Genomic DNA, 13,930 nt, shown 5'->3' with positions numbered 1-13,930 from the left:
TCAATGCTGAAGGCACAAAAATTGAACATGAATAATTTTAGGAAAATATTAATGAGATACTTGACCAGATTGCTTATTAAAATAAAACAAATATAGCATACTGTGACATTTAAGTAAATACTCACAATAAAAAACTTCAATGGAAAGATAGCTGTAAGTACTAGAGAGTAATCAGTAAAATGAGAACAATCTGACAAAACAAAATGATGCAAAATTCGGGTAAAAGAAAGTAGACGGGGCCGCCGAAAGCAATGGATGAACAGGTAGAAGTTCTAGTGACCCTTCAGTGGTCGCCTATTGTTAATGAGTTTCGACATTTTCGTGGTCTATTGCCTCGGATTCCACTGCGAGGAATAAATTGGTGGCCCAGTCTGATTACTTAAAGGCATTTACAGCTGTAAACCAGTGGTAGCCTACATTGATTGGATAAACACACACATTACTATCGATTATAAGTACAAATCTAGTCAAACTAAGAACGTATTATTTTCTATTTTTTAATAAAGATTACGTCCTTTTATACTTTTCTTACGTCCTATCATATTCAGTGTACATGATGATACTAGATACATTACATAGACATATCATCAGCTGATGAATAGCGCACGTGGTGTGTAAGCACGAATTGTATGTAACTCAAGTTAGTCTGTATACAGCTTGTGAGCAAGTTGAGTTTCATCAAAATGAACCATTAGGAATAACTGAATAACAAGTACTTGAACAATGATCTAGATTCAATAATAAAGTGATAATACAATAATTAACAGGTAAGGTGGAAAGTAATACATGAGTCCCTACCAGCTAAAACTGCCTTCAAGAAAGCAGACGGGGTCACTCCGGCTACTAATGAGGGTGATAAAGCAGAATCAGAGGACAATAGAGTGTAATAGTTGAGAGTTGGAGGATGAACCTTCTTGGAACAATAGCCCAGTGTACAGGTAGCGCGGCCCCGTCTCCTTTCTTTAACCCCAAAATTCAAAGTGATATATCATAGGTAGTATGCGCAAGACGCTAAAATTCACCTGAATTGAATATAAAAATATTTCAGACTGTAAAAAATTTAAAAGTATGGAGCCAAAAAAAAAAAAAAAAATTTGATATAAATATGCTTGAAAATGGAAAATATTTAGTGCTATCTAGATTTGTAAAAAGCATTCAAATACATTTAGCAGAAAATCAAAATGAAATAGAACAAATTATTTGAACGCCATGATGCTTGAAAAACTGGCAAAAATGATGTGACTTTAATCAATGGGCCATATGAATAAAGTTGAGCTACTGCTTATACTTCTAAAATATGAAGCATTTGCTTCATTTTCTATGAATAAACGTGAGCAAAACCTTTTGCTCATGCTCATAAAGAAAATAGTTTGAGAATTTGCTCAAAAGTAAAAGCTTATACTCAAAATTGTATGAATAAACTAGAGCATTTGCTCAACTTTTGAAGCAAATGCTTCAAAAAAGGTGAGTCTAGTCTAGAGCAGCTTATCACCTTTTGCTCATAGTAAAAAATGGCTCAACTAATTCGCATGAGGAAGAGGAAACTATACCAGATACGATCACAACTTATAGTTGAGAACTATAAAATTCTTTTTAGATTCAACCATGATATATCACCATTATTCCTACAAAAGAATAAATACAAAAGATAGCTACAGTACCTGTTATAAAGATAGCCATCACAAAATAGGAAATAGGCATTTAAGAAGATGAGAGTGTAGACAATATTATAAGAAGGCTATTGATATTATAAGAGTATGCTGAAGATTATTATAGAGATTACATTTTTTCACGCTATTATTTCAAAATTCTAAACTCAACTAACCTAAAATAGAAAACTATTCATGAATAGAAAACAGAGCAGACGACGCAAACACAAGCAGTGCCCCCTACTTGCATATTTAGCGCTTCCGTGAGCTATAAAAACAAAGTAAGGCTACAAAAGCGAATCAGCTGATGAGAAATCTTTGAAATACGTGAGCATTTGCTCCAGAGTTCAGGAGCATAAGGTAAGAGTATAAGGTACAGCTTATTCATAAAAAAGTGAGCAAATGCTTTTGCTTCTACCTTTTGCTCATGAGCAAAACCTTATGCTCCATGCTCTTGCTCATGAGCTCTGGTTTTATTCATATGGGCCAATAAAAGTAATAGCAGTAAAAGTGAGTAGATATAAATTGTATTGACTTGAACTTAGAACACGATCTGTAGCAATTTACAAATAGGATATCAAATAAAATGTAGCAAAACAATATAGGTTATGTAAAATGAAATATATGCCGGAAAGTGACGTAATGACAAGTTCAAAATTTAATGGCCTGTGCCAAAATTATTTAGCAATATTTGGAATGCTTGAACATACAACAAATACATTGAGAAATTTGTGAAGTTCACTGAAACGCTGTGGTTTCAAAGTAAGGTTATGTAAGAACTGATATGCAATGAAAATTGCCGTTCATTAAGAATGAAGCAAAAATGTGAGACTTCAAATAGGAAATTTCAAATGTGTTTTGATTATAAATCATATAATGCTACGAAACAGAATGTGAGATTGTAACAAAATGGAAATGTAAATTGAAAAATGTGGAAAAAATTGAAAATTACTCAACTTTATGAAAAGTGTTGACTTGTGAAAGCAGGAATGCCCAGGAAAGGACAGAGTGCGACCAGCCTCGACCTGGAGACTTTGTGAACGGGATGTCCACCAAGTATGTGATTCATGGATCGGATCACCCAATGAAGATTGAGCTCCTGACGACCCTCTACGACGAATACTGTGTGTTCACAGCAGAAGATGTTGAAAGCAGCAGTATACTTTCAACGGAACCCTCTAAGTTTGAAGGCCCCCCGAGAGATGAAAGCATGGTAAGACCATACTGACGAAGATGGAAGACGACCCAGAACTAGCTCGAACCGGAGACGAAATCCTCGTAGAGGTTATTCTAAGCTGCCATGCTTAGAAGGAAGTCGGAGATGCCGAAGGAGAATGGCCTAGGCGACGAAACAACACTTGATTGAAAGTTGAACACGATGGCACAAAATTGAAATATTGAGCTATTTCAATAAATAACGAAGCGAAATTGAAAATTTATGTCTCAAAATGTCAGACATGAATAGTGAAACAAGATTAATCACAAAACGTTTCATAGAAGCTAATAGTAAATGAAATTTAGAATTTTGAATGACTAGTGACATGGACACGATGTTAACAAGACGCCATATTTTGTCAAAAGTGACACGTTCTAAAACCGAGTGGACGGATGTGAAACGAACAAGAAATGACAAGAAAACCACAGCGCAGTATGAATTCAAAACTTCACAGAAAGCCTTGAACGAGATTTGCAAAATACAATCGCAATAACTATAAAATGATTTTAGAGGATAAAATATACTAATACCAAGCAATAACACAATACAGTACGTGACAGTCAACTCAGAACTAAGATTGAAACAAAATTAGGTTGGAACTGAAAGCGCACCAGATTCAAACGTGACAACAGCGAACAAGACACAAATGAGCTGAAATGGAAAGTAGTGCTTACATCTAACAATCATTACATTAAAAATCTGACAGATCAAACATTAATTTCTGTTCAAAGTATCAAATAGGCCTAGGTGAAAAGATGTTACTGTGTTCTCAACACTTGAAAAAAGCGTTTTTTTACACTTGAAGAAGTGAAATTTGATAGTTTGGAGTTTTTTTAGATTTTCTATGTAGCCTACTCATTTCATTTTTGTATGATTCATTAGTTATTTATATTGTTATTAATGTAATACAATAATGATTGACCTCATTTGAATGAGTGAAATTCATTTTGAATCCAACTTCATTATTGTTTTTTAATGGGAAGGTGGTCATGTGATACATGAAATGGCCTACATATGAACTAGTTATTCACCTATTCACGTATTATTCTAACCTTCTACCAGATACGCTAAATAGTTGATTTTCCCAACTAGTGATTGTGAATAAAACTATGTATGCAACGGAGGTATTTGATATTTAAAGCACTCACAAGATATTGTATTCAATTGCTGAGCTTCTGTTTCAAATGTAATCTAACTAGTGATATGAAGTCTTAAGTAATTCAACTGTTGCATAATCCACTATATATAAGTACACTTTTAATTTTATGGAAATGCATACTATTATTTCTTCTTTTAATATTGTTGATTTGGAAATGATTCCTCATTTTTAAAATTTATTAATATTTTTTAAAATGCGAACTGAAATGGACTAACTATATTTGAATGAATTGATATGCTTATAACAACAATTTGTACTCCTAATAGGATTGTTTGGTAGGAACATGAATAAGCCCCATAGATTAGTGCCTTATTGTTGCTAACTTATTTTTTACGAGACCAGTATTTGTTGGAATCATCCCGTTTTATGATAGTTTGAAGTTTGTGTTTTTTATGATCCCAAAAGCACAAAATAATAATGAAGCAGGAAGCACACAAACAATATCTATTGATGTCCCAAGACATGAGAGTTTTATAGCATTTTTAATAGCACAGTTTAGTGGATTCACTACACAGAGTCAGTAGAAGATATTACTCAAATTGAATTTGGTAAAGTACAAACATGAAATAGGAATAGAGAAAGTACCTATGTCTATTTTATGGTAGAAGTAGGCTAAGTAAAATAGCACTCAATGTACATGAGAACTACTGCTGCCTTATGCTATAGTCATTTCAAGTTGGTGAATATCATGAACTCGAACATCCACTCATTACGACCAATCTCTCCAGTATTTTGGATTGCCAATCTCTACCAAGCAAATAACTCAGCCCATTACAGTCTATACAAAATCATCGCATTACTGAATAATGCATCAATCAATCAATCAATCAATCAATCAATCAATCATTTATTTCTTTCCAAAACATACATGAAAATGTACATGAAAAAGTCAAAAACTAAAAACTAACTTAAAGCTAAAGAGAAATTAGTGACTGTATAAAATTCATTTTTTACAGTAAACTCGTCTATACTGTAGCATGCTAAATCCATCAAATATGCTCTCAGCAATTCCTTAAATTTTGATCTATCAGGTTCATGTCTTATGCAACCTGGGAGAAAACCAATAAATTTTATTCCCATGTACGTTGGACTTTGTTTATATTTTTCCTTATTGTGTTTCTTTATTGTAAAATTATTTTTATTTCTTGTGTTGTAATTATGTATATCTACTTGCCGTGGGAATCTAGATTCGTTAGTTTTTATATATAATATTGTCCTATAAATGTACAGGCTGTACACCGTCATGAACTTTAACTTACTGAAGAATGGCTTGCATGATCGCTCTCTATCAAGATTTAGAATTATTCTTATTGCTTCTTTTTGTAATAGGAGTATTTTATTTAAGTTTGAGATGCTTGTTCCTCCATATATTTCAACTCCATATGAAATGTGGGAGTGGATCATTGCAAAGTACACTGCTTTTAACGTTTCTAAGTTCGAAATTTTTGCTAGTCGTCTCAGCGCGAAAATTCCTGAGCTTAATTTTTTACATATTTTTTGAATGGGAACGGACCAACTAAGTGTGTTTTCAAGATATAGACCTAAAAATTTGATTTCTTCCTTATTATTTACGGAATTAAGTTGTTTTACATCTGAATTTCTACAAGTAAAATGGAGGAACTTTGTTTTGTTATCATTAAGTAGCAGATGTCTATGATTTAGGTACTTTTTAGTTAATGATATAGAATTAAGAGAGTTATGAATGGGGACTTTTATATGGTCTCCTTGTTCAAAACATTCCCTCCAAATTCCTTTGTCAATTGGCCTATTGTTGCAAAAATGGAAATTTCACAATCAACACTAAAGCTGCTGCCAAAAGGTGTAGGGAAATTCGTAAAAATGTGAAATTTTACATTAATTTGAAAAAAATTCAATGCTTTATAAGCTCATAATCAACATGGATTTTTCCCGTCGATTTTTAAAAAGTTATAAGAGCAAAAATAGGAAAAATGTGTGGCAAACGTGTTTTTTCAAAAATGCCACACTTTCAAGAGCGGATATCTCGAAAACTAGAGGAGATATAAGAAAACGTTGTACGATGAATGTTGTAGCAATTCATGTAAGCTTTAATCTATATAATAAGAGAGAATAGGGTTGTGTGTGTTTTTTTGTTCGCATCAAAACATGTCAACTTGTGGATTGCATACCGGAAAAACGGGAATGATTCAGATCTCCAAATTTTGCACATAGATTCTAAAAATATCAATCTCGTGCACCTGGAAGCCAAAATTTCAATTTTCCTTCCAGATTTTTCTTAATTTATGTTCAAACTTCATTATGGGACAAGACATTTTTTATACAGCCAGCATAGCTTACATTGTTGTAAAATGTGTTTGTTTATGTGAGCAACTTATAACGTTAGTACAAGACATTATATTTTGAATGCAGCCGTGGTCTAGCGGTAGAGTGCTCTGCTTCGTCGCGAGTGTTCTCGGAGCGATTCCCGAATTTCCCACTTCTTCTTGTTTTCAATTTTTTCCTCGAAACGTAAATTATAAATACTTTATTGAAGGAAGTTGTTTTTATCACGTTTGAACTTGAATTTCATCAAATTAATAATATATTACAGAGTGGGTGAAAAGTCCGAGAACGGCTTAATATATCATACACAAAGGTAATTTGATGGTGGGTGTGATTGGGGATCCCACTAAAATTGAAAATACTACTTTACTATGACTTCAAAAATCTGGTCCGCCATTTTGAATCCAACTTTGTCTTTTTAAATAGGAAAGTGGTCATCCAATACATGGTTTCAATACGGAATTTCAAGGCAATTTCACGGAATCTCAAACCCTTTGGAAGACTTTTTCAAATTCCGTATTGAAATCATGTATGTCATGTATTGCATGACCACCTTCATTTGAAAAAACAAAGTCGCATTCAATATGGCAGACCAGATTTCGAAGTCATAGTAAAGTAGTATTTTCAATTTTAGTAGGAACCCCAATCACACCCACCGTCAAATTACCTTTGAGTATGAGATATTAAGCCGTTCTCAAACTTTTCACCCACTCTGTATGTAAAATTTTTACATGCTGTATTATTGTAATTTATAAGAAAAGCATTATCACAATAAAATTAGTACCGTAATAATTTATATTCTTCAGTTATAATGTACTATTAGACACAAATTAGGAGTGAAACGAATTTGTAGGTATTTTTTTTTTTTTTGGAATTGGGAAGCAAAAAAATGCTGTCTGATTCAAATTGAGGAGGATCTAATCGATTCTAAAATGATGTATTGAAAAAATCAATATGATTTGAGTTTTTCAAGTATTATGTCTTCTTCAGTTATCTATACTACAATAAAGGAAAGAACTGGCTTATATACGTACGGAATAGGAAAATTATGTTTGACGCATCATCATGTCAGAACTACTCAAATGACCCAACTTGAAATTTTGCATATAGATTCCTTATTAACCGAGGATAGTTGGAGGCCTATTATCAATTCTTCAACATTTCATTACGTCAAGTTTTCAATTTGTCATGCTTCCAGTTGTATAGAAACAGCTGAACATTTCTTTTAAAAGGGCGATTAGATGATAGGTATGATTGGGGATCCTATTCGAATAAAAATAACTGATTTTCTTTCGCATCAAAATTCTGGTCCTCCATCTTGGAGCCGCCATTTTAAATTCAACTTCATTTTTTTAAATTGGGAGGTAAGTCATATGATAAATGATTTCGATACAGAATTTCAAGAGGAAATGAATGGTGAGAACTGCACATCGATTTCTCAAACCATTCAAAAGTTATTGTCATTCAAAGATACTGATAAATCATCCATCTATACTATAATAATGGAAATAACTGGCTTTTACACATAGCGGGATAAGAAAATTTTGTTTGACGCTTTTTAAATTGCTTAAATTTTCAAATTGCAAGTTAAACATCACGTCTGAACTAATTGACTTGAAATTTTGCATAAAGATTCTTTATCGAGGATGGTTATAGGCCTACTTTCAATTTTCCAATATTTTATCACGTCAAGTTTTCAGTGTGTAAAGTTTTAAAATAGACCCTTGCGAAGCATGGTCAAGTCCTTAGGATACATAGTTTTTGAGTTTTATGCGAGAAACCAAAAAATGGTACCTTTAGACCACTCCCACCCAATTAGCACCATGGGTAGGGGTGGGGACTTTTGATATGTTTGCCTTCTTACTACCCTTAACAGATCTGTGGGGTCAAAAATTGTCTTCCCAACTATTCCCTCTATAACCTTTCCTTGACTGGACTATGTTAATTTTGCAAACTGAGGAGCTAGCAGCTTACAGTCAGTGTCATCTGTAATGACTAGTCACTTGATTCTACGTTTCATTAATTAGCTACTACTATTTACTATTCAAAATTACTACCCTCCCTTCGTTGTTCTCTTGCTATTATATTTATTTAATTTTGCTCACTGTACAGTCAGTGTCATCTAATTATGAAATGATGGGAAAGATGCAATAGATGATAGCTACAAGAACATAATTTCATTCTAGATGTTGTTTACGAATGTTGTGAATTGGTAAAAAAAACAGTTGGTCTTGAAAATTGCATCTGAATAAACTTAATTCAGTGTTGTGAATATATTAAGTGATTTAGTTATTGCTGTGGTTGCCTACTCATTTGCATATTAGTTACTGGTCGTATACTACGTTACTGTAAGTGAATTGGTTTTATAGTACAACATATTTTTTTCTAAAATTTGAATATTATTTTCTGGAATATTAGTAATTAATAAAGAGTGAAGTTACATTATTCTAACAACAGTAGTGTACTCACATTATGATTGTGGGAATAGGTACGTAGGCCTATCTACTAAGATTATTGGGGTTGTAGGAAGTAGATGTGAGACCAACATAACACATCAAATTATCCTCATAATATTACAACACAAACAGAATAGAATTCAAGGCTTTACAAGTTTCGCATTCAAGGTACTTGTCGCATACATCACGTTTTGTATAATGACCTATTCATTGAATAGACTATTAGTAATTTTCTGCTGGACCGACGAGATTTGTAGTGGAGTGAGGGAGGACGATGACAGCCGTGCCTGATCGATGGTGCTCTCTTACTAACAGGATTCAGGATTGCCGCATGATTCCCTTATCTTGTCTCTTCATCTCGACCACGAAAACTCATCTAAACAATACAAGAACTCCGATTCTTCTAGGGAACCGTAGCCGCTTTTTTGTGGCCTATACGCCTACAGCTCATCCCTCGTTCCAAGTGTCAACAAGAGTATGTTGCCACTTGTTGAGTCGGACACCAGAATAGGCCGCGCTACAAATCTATCAGAAGATTATTAACATACAGCGAAGCCTCAATTGATCGTCGTTCTATATTATCCGTCATTGTGAAAATTGTCTCTATGATTGCAAAAGCTAGTCTTCAGCATCTCTATGACATAATACAAACTGTACTTTAAACCTTCGTTAGGCGCAATCACGGTTGGAAAGTATTGGCCTGAGAGGCCATCCACACTTTACCTTATATTGGCCTGATCTACTAAAACTACCTGAATTGTAACGAGCTTATTGTGCAATAAAATTCTCATTGAACCACGGGTTCCGAAGTGAAAAAATTCAGCTTACAGTCCTACAGCTGAGTCCTACATTGTCCAAGTTGTGCTGATTCCAGATTGTCCAGCTTATTGAATGTTGATCTTGCATTATCTTTATAATCCAATATGTTTTGAAATGAGTGAGTTTGTGTGAAAGTACTAATTTTTCTTTCAAACCGATCAAAAGTTTCTAAATTTTGCTTACGGTGAACTCTTGGTTGCCGTCTTTGTTAAAACTATATATTGAATGTGCACATTCAAATTATAGTAATCAAAATCCAAATTCACGTACTTTAAATTTAAAAGTACAGTATTGGAATTTCGGAATAGACGTTTTGGATTAATGTCTTCTTTTCATTCTTTCACATTCTATTTTTCAAGTAACATGATTTATGAAATAGATCTTCACGTTATTTTAATTCCAATATTTCTATAATATAGGCTGATTGATTGATTTCCAATTTAACAGCATTCTGATGGTTCGTTTGGATTGTACAGAACCCTTGATGGGCGGTGGAATGAATAGTAAAGGCCTATTAACGCTTGTATTTGACTTTAAAGAACTAGTGAGATAAAGCAAGAGTCCGCTCACTGCACTTGTATCTATAAGTTTTTAATCTAAATCGTACTTCAGAGACAGTAAATATACAACAGTTATACAACTCGATAGACTCCGAATATACAACGGTTGTATATACTACTGTAATTTAACACTGGTGGAATAGTAAGAAATATTGAAATTAAAATCAATGAAGTTTTGCACAGCGCTCATGGATGAGTCAAACATATTCAGCAAGAACTTTAGTATAATTCACCAGCATCCATTACCCTTTTCTACGTATGCTTATTTCACACTTGAACTTTTGGTTGTGGGCTTGCTGAATGTGTTATTTCAGAAATTCCTCATTGAGAAAGTTTATTTTCAAATTGTGACGTAGTTAGGTACAAGCTGCCTGTTAAACCAGGGAGTGTTGTACGTGAACTGCTGAGAGGAGTTGGATGAGAGGTAGGAGAAGTTGGGCTAATAGATGAAGTGCTAAGAGATTGAGTCAATTTTAGTAGTGAAACTACTGGCCTCTCAGGCCAGTTGCGCCAAACCGAGGGTTGAATTAAAATATTGAGTTATATTTTTTCATATTAGTTCAGTTAAGAAGGCTTCACTTGCTGTGCTCTTGTCTCGAATTACATATAACTCGAGCTTTGAAAGCTCTTCAAATACTACATTTGCTAAGTTAAACTACCATGTTTTCTTCCAATCACAATCCAGGTCTTTTTTATTTATGCTGATTATTAGAGGTACTACTGTATCATTTTCCCTATAATGTTTTCATACTTCTTGTTAGGTTTTGTCAATAATCTAATGGGGTATCCGATCAGATTTTCACTCTTACAAACGTTATAGCATGATGATTAAATATTTTAGTCAACTTCCAAGTCAACCAATATCTTAGTCAAGCTCAGTCAACTTAACAAATATTGTTGCTCATGGATGTTATAATGTGTGATGCATTTCTATCTATGAACTATGTATCAATTAGAGGGCATATGTAATCTTAAAGCTTTAAAAGATATTTATTATTCCTTTGCTCACTCCAAAATCTATTATGGATTGAGCTGTTGGGTTAGCACCTACTATTCCATTATGAGTCCTATTATTAAACTCCAAAAATAAATTTATAAGATTTGTAGCTGGAGCAGGTCATCGTCTTCATTGGTTTGCCCTCTTCTGTAGACTTAGTATCCTACCCATAAGGTATTTATATGTACAAGTTCTGTCAATTTTCTATTTAGTGAGCGGGAACGATGGAGTCACAATTGATTATTGGGTTGATGGCAACCCTAAACTGTCCAATCACTTACCTTCCTCAATAAAAACTCTTTTCAATAGCCATAATTAAAAATCCAAATAAAACTCCATCTAAAAATGACTGCTTATCACTGAAGCTATGTTCAATGTCACTACTTAGTGTGATAATTTCTTCATGTACTTTGTTTAACGAACACTACCTAAAAAAGGGATAAGAAAAAATAATTGACCGAAGCGAAGCTGAGGTTTAGTTTCGACTCGATCGGCTTTTGTCTGTTTGTTTGTTTGTTTGTACCGCAGTTACAGTCGCAGTTATTGTCCGATTTGGATGAAATTTGGTATGCAAGTTCTTTGAAACAAGGTGCAGAAACGTATGTGTAACGATTTTTGGTAAGACCTCCGGTTTTTTTATATTCAAAAAACCGTAGTCTAACCTAAAAAAGTCACTTTTCCTATCTTTGAGGATACAGCATATCATGTTCCTACTTTTTCGCGCGTTCACTGTTACGAGGGCATGGTGTTCAAGACGGTTAGAGCATAGTTTGATACACTGTTGGACCCAGGTTCAAATCTTGTTCTGACCAGATATTATTGCAGACGATACTAATTGTTTTATCTTATTCCAATAATATATCATCATAAAATTATTATCATTACTATATAGAATCATTAAATTGAATCATCTTATTATTATTATTGAATTGATTTATCAAATTAATTGGATAAATTATTTTTAAAAAATCTTTAATGTCAATACATAAATAACTATTATTATCTATGTTACAGATAACTCAACTATTTTAGTTGTGGACAATTTTTATAAACATAAAATTGATCAACTAATAAATCAACAACTATTTTAGTTGACCGAGCGAAGTGAGGTCTAAGATTCAAGTCGACGGTTTGGCATTTCTCTTAATGTTTATATGTTGCGCATTTACGGCGAAACGCGGTAATAATTAGATTTTCATGAAATTTGACAGGTATGTTTCTTTTTAAATTGCGCGTCGACGTATATACAAGGTTTTTGGAAATTCTGCATTTCAAGGATAATATAAAAGGAAAAAGGAGCCTCCTTCATACGCCAATATCGGAGTAAAAATCAGACTATGGAATTATTCATCATAAATCAGCTGTTCAGTGGACTATAATACTACCCGTTCAAAAACATCGAACATTTTTAAGATTTATCTTTCCATCAACGTTAGTAAACAGTTGACTATAATACTACCCGTTCAAAAACATCGAATATATTGAAAATGTATCTTTCCATCAACGTTGTAGACAGTTGCAGCCAGACCTCATAACAGCGCTCACACTCACATTCCGGGACGACACGTCACGGTACGATCAGACAGAAAGCTCTATGTTTATTTGGGTTTTTTTCTAGACATTTTAAATTGATAAATTATTTATTAATTTTTGAGAAAACATAACAACAGGTCAATGTAACTTACTAAGCGCGAGGTCTACTGTTCACAGAACTACTAGTTATATATTTTTGGTGTATGATTTTGAAATTTTTCACTGGGAAGCAATTTTCTAATCATTTGTCATTCTTGCTTTGAGTATTATTCTTCATTTTTTGTTTGTAAGATTTTTTCCAATTTTTTTTGTTATATTTCCTGTAATAAACTCCCTTATTCTGGGGGTACCAGGACGAAGGAAAAAGGAAAAGGATTATTATTACTATTATTATTAATGGAATGAATTGACTACATTGCTTTTCATTTGAAGACAAGCTTTTAATTTACATCGAAAAGCCTGTAGCAGAACACCGGTTGAATGCTAGTAGGCTACTACTGTAAATTTGAATGATTGTGACGAGTTGTTATTTTGATAAGAAACACGAGTTTGTTGGAAAAGAATGTATGTTGTTGGTGGTGGGTGGGGGTGGGGGGTGCTCCTGGCGCCAGCCCACCGGTGGCTACCGAATGCCAAACATCGTTCGGATACCGACACTGGGCACTGGGACCCTCGCATACCTATTGCATCTGATAAGCGATCACTTTTTGAACTGGTCTCACTCAAAACGCAGATGAGAACCAAGAGAGGCGCGCACGACTCCAAACTATTCCAACAATCTTTTCTCTCCTCTGCCGCAGTCTACCAATTAAATATACAACTCGAACATGGGCTTTTACGCGTTCAAACAAGCTTAAATGTTCCAAAACAACAACGAAACGGTCCTTCTCAATTCGTTACTAGAGACACAGCCAATTATTGAAAAAGGTGTCTGCTGAAAGACCAAGGCAAAGGCGATCAATAGCTCAGATAGCTAGCAGTTCTACCTGCACTAAAAATAATAATAGCTATCATCAAATGAGCATCTTCCCAAGTCAGCCCTATTCCCAACAAACATAATAATATTATGTACTAGGATACAACAACAAACAAAAAACCTTTTCATTTATCCTTCACCTATGTTCGATTCCTGTTTTGCAAAATTATACAGACATTGGTAGCAATTTGAGACACCTTCATGAACTCTCAACACTCAAATAAGAATGGAGCTCTGGGTGTCCAGAAAACGCGCAATTTTATC

This window comes from Nilaparvata lugens, chromosome X (genome assembly GCF_014356525.2).
Source record: "Nilaparvata lugens isolate BPH chromosome X, ASM1435652v1, whole genome shotgun sequence".
In the NCBI taxonomy this organism is placed as follows: Eukaryota; Metazoa; Arthropoda; class Insecta; order Hemiptera; family Delphacidae; genus Nilaparvata; species Nilaparvata lugens.
The sequence above is the reverse complement of the archived record's forward strand: the minus strand, read 5'-3'. Positions refer to the sequence as shown.